The sequence below is a fragment of the Corapipo altera genome, unplaced genomic scaffold (genome assembly GCF_003945725.1).
Source record: "Corapipo altera isolate COAL_440 unplaced genomic scaffold, ASM394572v1 1, whole genome shotgun sequence".
NCBI classification, from domain to species: Eukaryota; Metazoa; Chordata; class Aves; order Passeriformes; family Pipridae; genus Corapipo; species Corapipo altera.
This window is the reverse complement of record NW_020884873.1, coordinates 13,141,974-13,148,438: the sequence shown is the minus strand read 5'-3', so window position 1 is coordinate 13,148,438 and position 6,465 is coordinate 13,141,974.

The window sequence follows — 6,465 nt, the reverse complement described above, 5'->3', positions numbered from 1 at the left end:
TGCCGGCGCACGGGGGGAGGCAGGGGAAGAGCTGGGTGGTGTTTACGGAAGGGCCCCGTCGGCCCGGGAGGGCCCCGCCCCTTCCCCGCGCCAGCCCCGCCCCCCGCGCCGCCTCAGGGACGGGGACAGCGGCAGAGTCGGGGGGTGCGGGGCACGGCGCCTGTGCTCGGCGGGTAACGGGGCAGCCTCAGGGCGACTGTGCCCATCTCTGTTCACTGCACTGCTGAGGAAGCGTTAAGTATGCTTTCCTGCCCTGGTCTCCGTGTCTCGATGGGGGAGTTGTGAGGTGCCCCCCCCCGCCATCTTGGCCCCCCACTGCCGCCCCCGCCCCCTCAGTTTCAGAGGAGCCACTCGGGACGAGTTTACTCACCCGCCTGGCTCATGGCTGCGATGTTGGAGGCCTGCTGAGCGCCCGCTGAGGAACGCAGCATGGGGCAGTGCAGCACTGTCATTATAAATGCTTTGCTCACTGCTGCACTGACCTCATGCACTGGGCAGCTTCACGTACCCACCGGGCCAGCAGTACCTGTCAGGGTCATCATCTCTTCCTGTCACAGGAGCTACGTGCCACCACTGCCTCACCCACCAGGAAGCACGGAGGGCAAAACACTGGAAGTCATCTCTGAGGCAAGAGCTCACTAACTCGAGCCTCGCTCATCCTGAAGACAGAGCTCCCCTTCCTGCAAATAACCTTTAGCATACGTAGTGACCTATATGGAATAGGTGTTGTATTCACCCACTGTAGACCAAAGCCCCCTGCAGATCCCATTACCCTCGGGTATAAAAGCAAGGGCTGAAAGCAGGGAATGGAGTTTGGCTATGCAAGTGCCAAGTGCCCTGCTGGAGTGGGAGCGCTTGCTCCCAGCGATGCAGAGCACCTGTCAGCCCTGCTGCTCTGAGCAGGGCCTCCAGAGACATTAAATGGGATTAACTCGAACAGCCTAATCCGATAGCTTCTGTAAAGAAGACGATGTTTTAAATAACTGTGTTTGCCCCACTTTGCCCCACTTTGTGGATGTCACATGGCAACGACAGTCTGAAAGAAGATCAAAAGAGCTTTGGAGAAGACTGTGATGAAGACATCCTTGTACAAGACTGTTATCGCTTCCAAGGATATTATTATTATTTTTACATCCATTTTTGCTTAAATGTAATCTGAAAGATGGGGAAAACCCGAGTCTTTGCTGCGATGGCTGCTGAAACAGCTTTATTAATTAACTTAATTTATAAATTAATTAATTTATAAATTAAAACTTCACAAAGAGTACTTGTGGAAACACCAGGGCCAGTGACTCAGGGTGCATTTTGTGTGCTGTCTGTGTGGACTGGCAGCTGTGGAAACCTGTGCTGTTCAGTGGCCCTAGCTTGCACAGAAACGAAAGGAGTGCCTCAGCCTCACAAAGTAAACTAGCTTCTTATATGAAAGATTAACTTTAAAGAAAAAGTATATCAGGGATATCACCTAAATCATGGAATAAGAGATGGAATTACAGAAAGAGATGGCTTTAAAACAACTTTTTTTTTTCCAGCTGTAGCAGTGCCCTTCTCCCTCAGCACATCAGCTGTTTTGGAGCCCACTCTTAAGTGCATAGCTTGCTCTGTCTATCTCTCTGTCTCTCTCTCTCTCTCTTTCTCTATCCATCTAGCTATCAGAGAGGTACATCTGCATGCACAGCAGAGGCACCAAGGACATGCTTTGAGATTCCAGTCCAAAGGCCAAGAATAAGTTAGACACTGCATTTTTGGTTTCAATTCCTTCTTGATCCAGAGGCACTGAAGCTATAGGCCAGTATATGGATCTTGAAGTAGATTATCTACTGTAGAGATTTGCTCCACTGGGAAATGACACTCATTTCTCGTTGTCTGAGTGTCCACAACGTCAGGCAGGAAAATAACTGTGCAGCCTTTATATTTGTTCTGCTCAATTAAGAGGATTAATGTCCTTGTGTCTTATATAGCACATGCATGTATGTGCTGGATTTGCCTGGGGTAGTTAATTTTCTTCACAGTAGCTGGTATGGAGCTGTGTTTTGGATTTGTGCTGAAAACAGTATTGATAAGACAGGTATGTTTTAGTGACTGCTGAGCGGTGCTTCCAGAGTGTCAAGGCCTTTTCTGCCTCTCACCACACCCCACCAGCGAGGAGGCTGGGGGTGCACAAGAAGTTGGGAGGGGACAAAGCCAGGACAGCTGACCCCAACTGACCCAAGGGATATTCCATGCCATATGGCATCATGGTCAGCAATAAAACCAGGGGGAAGGTTGGCAGAGGGGCACGGCTTGGGGACTGGCTGGCCACTGGTCGGTTGGTGGTGAGAAACTGTCTTCATTTGCATCAATTGCCTTTCTTGGGTTTTATTTCTCTCTCTTTGTTATTTTCCTTTTCATTACAATTTATTATTATTTTAATTTATTTCCATTATTAAACTGCTTTTATCTCAACCCACAAGCTTTCTCACTTTCTGATTCTCTCCCTTATCCCACTGGGTAGGGGCTGGGGGGTGAGAGTGAGCACCTGTGTGGTGCTTTGTTGCCGGATGGAATTAAACCACAACAAAGGTACAAATTTGGAATTTTGACTAGTGTCTCAAGTTGACTTTAATTCTTGGCCTTTCACTACAGAAGCACTGTTAATTGAAATGAAGGACTAGTTTGTGCTCAGCCTTTGCAGCAGGTTGGTTCATAACCTTTCCTTACTGTTACCAGTAAAAGACAGTAAAGCCTACAATTAATGCACCACTTTGTCCAGCCAACAGCAACGCAGCTACTGAGTGGGTAAGACGTGCAGCTACATTTGGCCCTGCAGGTCAGAAATGTCCCAGTATGTGGCTAACTGGTGGTTAGAGTGGGAGGAAAGGGCAAGGGCAAGGCATGTTATTGTTTATGCCAGGTCCCATGACAACTAACTTGAGAACATAACTTGAAGTCACAAGATATTTTGCCCTAATCCTAATAACTGAGCCAGGCAGACTGGCTTTAGCGCTAACAGATGGATGTTAAGACTCTGGGTTGGCTGAGATCATCAGGCCCAGATTTGATAATAGGCTCAAGGACAAGACAAAAAGACTACAAGGCAGGTGTAAGGATGCTTTATCAACTTGTTCTTCTGTGGAGTTTCCTGTATTCCAAGGAGAAATAACTGTTGTGAGAAGCAAACAGAATCGCTGCTTCTCCCCACTGAAGTATTTAGCTTTAAATTCACACTGAGGCAAAACAGAATATTGGCACTTTTGAGAGAAAAAGGTACTTCAGTAAATTCCCCAACCACACCAATCTGCAGTGTCTAGCAACTTTACCACCTCAGCAAATTCCTACTGCACGCTCGCCTCAGCACTAGTCGTTGGTCTTTCTGTGCATAGGAAATAAAGAGTTCTACCCACTGTGTCAAATACAATGAGAAGCTATTTGTAGAATGGTATTCTTGGTCAGAAATAGTTTGTATTGATTCCATGTTGAGAAAAGCCTTGGTTAGTACATCACTAACTTCTTCCTTGTCATAGCCAAGTGGGAGAAGGAGAAATGGTATGAGTTACTTATGCTGCCTTACTACCTGAAAGAGATTTACATCCCTTGATACTTAACATTGGTCATCCTCTTGATTATTGTCTCTGATGCAGTCCATATGGCTCAGTTCTTACTCTGAAATAAACGGCTTCAGAGCTAAAATCCTGGGTCTTAGGGTACTGCTACAAATCCTGGCCTTTCTAGGCCCTTTCTAAATAGAAATCCAATATCCCCCTTCTCATAAAGTGTGAAACAACTAAGGCTGTGGCTAGATCTTTACTGTGGAAACTCTGCTATTGTAGCTCTCCCAGGCTGCTCTGTTTGCTGCTGAAGATTTCTGTTCTCATGCTATTGAGCAAGATGAGTATTCTGAGGGGTCCTCATCTCTTTTAGTGCAAGCCCCCTCTTATCAGCTCCAGCCACCTCTGGGATGTATTTAAGACAACTCCTGACCCCATGCAAGCTCTCTGTTACTTGTAAGGGTCAGGCAATCAGTTAACCCAGTTCTGTTGTAGTGGCCATAACCTGCAGTCACTCCAACATCCTCTACAGCTACTGACTTTTGGTCTCAGGTCTGTGCATTTGACAGAATTGTGCTGACAAGATACCTGAGACAATTCACTAGAAATTCTCCTCTTATAACCCGTTCTAGTAGTTACTGATTAGAACACCGTGTACAGACCCTAGGCCTTGGCAGAAGTATTGAATGGAACTGTATTTCCATGGCCGGGCTGCCATCAGGGGCTGTCATCCTGCTAGCTTTAAGATTCCCTGTCTCTAAATAATACTCAGCCTAAAGTTTTATACATATCTATATGCAATCTCTCTATATAAAGAATGTACTGTAATTAAAGGAAAGACCAAGAAAAGGTCTTCCAAGACAAAACTTGATTTAATTTCTTGCTGTAATTAAATAGAGAAACAGACACATTAGCACCTCAAGTTTTTATCTTGTGAGGAGTTACATATTAATGTAATGAACTTCCACTTGTGGAATGCCTCTTGGCCAAACATTTCAGTGTTAAAAGCATGAGAAGGAAATTAATTGAATTTGCACCAGCAATTCAGCACCCTAGGTGTAGGATTGAAAAGAGCTTGTTGCTACTGAGATTTTTATGACTTAAGAGACACTGAAGCTACATTTCTAAGATCTTTGCCCAGAAGCCCAGTAGAGCCTTAAAGCATTATTTTCATTCATTGGCCCTGTGTCTTGAACAGAATTTGCTTTTGTCTCACACAAAAGCAAATCTTTAATATGGGCAAATATTAACAGATACAAACAGACTTTTTAAAAGCTAGCTTTAGATAGAAACATTAAAATACAGAAGAGGATAGCATGTCTGAGGGAGAAACCAACTGCCAAAAACTTTTTGTTGCGTTGTTCTTAAAAAAACAACAAATCCTTTTGAAACTATCACCATTTCTACTATTTGTCTAGGAGTTGTTTGCTTTTAGCCCAGGTCTAAATTGATTTGCATGATCCTAGTCATGAAACCCCTGAGAGAATGTGAGGCACAGGCAGTAATAGAAGTCTGCTATAGAAGCCTCTCTGGTCTTAATAATCATGAAAGAAAGGGACGATATGGGATCAGCATACTTTGTTGAATGATTGTCCTGTAATGCTATGAAAGCCAGCTTTCAAAAGTCCTTGAGAGTCCATCCTGACACCCTTACTACTCAGCATGTCTATCGGATAGGAGGAAGGAGATGCTAGAAACTGAGTAGTCTCCTTGATCAGGCAGTTCAGCTATACGATTGTTGTATGTCCCTTCCAACCCAGACTATTCTATTCTATTCTGCTCTATTTTCTGTTTGAAACACGGGGAAGTGTGGGGACCAATCAGTGGAGAAGATTTTTAGCATGTTTTTAGGATTTAGAATTTTAGGATTCTCCAGTACAAACTCTGTTACATTGGATGCTGTTACAGCACTGTCTTAGGTCCAGAATCCTGTATTCGTGTGCTTCACAGAAGCTTCCAGCAACATGCAGACTCCATATGATTGCAAGTCATCTTCTATAAACTCTAAAATAGCAACTTCCAATATGCATCTTCCTTTGAATTTTCAGGCACATTATGAGACAGAGTTTCTGAACAGGAGGATAAATCTGGCTTCCTGTTTCAGAGAGAACAGTGAATGAGACATCAGCACGCGGACTAAAGAAGTGAAGAAGGCCAAGCAAATACAAATGCAATCTACTCCATCAGCTAGTATATTAAAAAATCTGTATTGCTGTTGCCTGCAATTTATCTATTAAGGTTAAAAGAAAATATGTCCCAGTCCTTTCTTGTAAAAATTAAGACTCACTTACAGAATCGTAACCCAGTTACAATAATCAGATGAAGTGACACACCTTGGCCCTGCACTGTGCATGTGTGGACAACTTCACATAAAAGGGCACAAAAAAATCTTTCCCTATAAGCCATCAGTGATTAAGGGTCTAGACCCAAAACACCCTAAAACTCATCAGTGATCTGGCAGAGCAGTTAGATGCAGTTAGATGCCTGTTAGACAATAGTCACTACATTAGCCAGTTTGGGCTAAAGGACAACACTGATGAATTCAAGATGTAATTTTGAAACAGTTACATTTTTCTGTGCTAACACCTGTCTTATAGTCTGGTCCAAAGCAGCAGACAGACAGCAGAAGGAGACTTATGTTGTATTTTTCAAGTTTCTACAATCAAGCAAGTCTATGATAACAGTTTAAGACAAAACTACTCAGTTTCTCAAAAGGGTTTAAGCAGCTCTTTGTGATGCTGGAAAATCTGTGAGATTTTCAAAAGAAGTTTTAAAGTAATTCCCATATGATATCTCCATTTCACCTGAAGAGAGGTGTAGTGCACCTTCTCCTCCCCTTTTCACCACGCAGAATACCCATACCCATACCTCTGTTACCAGCGCCCTAAAATTGCAGGTTCAAGCCCACCCAGTTCCCTTGCATAAGGATCCTCAGCAACAC